Raw genomic sequence first — 1,061 nt, forward strand, 5'->3', positions numbered from 1 at the left:
CCTCTGCATGTTTTGGAACTGTGGGAAGCCGGAGAACATGCAAAGAGAACATGCAAACTCCACACAGAAAGATCCCAGGACGGGGATCTTCTAGCTGCAAGGCGACAGTGCTAACCACTGATCCACTGTGCAGCGCCTAGCACAATGTTCACTCTCAAAAAAACAGCTGCAAATGTGAACATTTTGTTCCAGTCTGGAGGCCTTTTTGCATGGAGTTTGCATGTTCTCCATGTACAGTGTGAGTTTTACTGAGTGCTTCAGCTTCCTCCCACAGTCCAAAAACATGCTGAGGTTAACTGGTGATTTCTAATTTATCTATAGCTGTGCTTGTTTGTCTCTATATGTAGTCCAGTGATAGACGGCTACCTGTCACCCTAAATCAGCTGGGATAGACTCCATCCCCCTGTCAGAACCTCCTGAGGATCAAGCGGTGTGTAGATAATGGATGGATGGATGGTTTTCATCATTTCAAAGTACTGATGAGAAAAGAATTAGAAAAGCTTGCTAATTACCGTTTTCTTCTTCAGTAAACCCACACCACTGTTTCTGCCTTAGAAAGACACCATATTTTTGTTTGCGTAGACATTAAAGCCTGTATCTGCTGACCTCTCCGTGCTGCAGTGTCATGTTTTGTACTTTGTTCGTTGATGCCGGCGCTGAGGTGGGTGGGATGTGTGAATGGGGGCGGCGTCAGGTTGAATCTGTGGAGCTGCTGATAGACCCACTCAGAGAAGATATCAGACTCTGGATGTTTGGAGCAGCGAGCGGAACAGAAGTAGCTGTACTGTAGGTGGAATCAGTACGGTGTTAAAACAGATAGTATACGATATAACAATCTAGACAGCAGCTAGAAGTACAGAAAACTACCCCAGCTCTATACAAGGGCTGAGAAGTCTTTCTCATTTAATATAGAGAATGAAAATAATGGGACTTCTGCTGTCTGTATCTCTGTCTTCTCTTCTTTGGAATTCCTTCAAACCAGCTTTTAAATTTGCCTTTAACTGAATCTACACTGTGCCATAGAGTGATATAGTGAAATAGCATCGCCCCTGTGCTTTGCT

The sequence above is a fragment of the Amphiprion ocellaris genome, chromosome 13 (genome assembly GCF_022539595.1).
Source record: "Amphiprion ocellaris isolate individual 3 ecotype Okinawa chromosome 13, ASM2253959v1, whole genome shotgun sequence".
Classification (NCBI taxonomy): Eukaryota; Metazoa; Chordata; class Actinopteri; family Pomacentridae; genus Amphiprion; species Amphiprion ocellaris.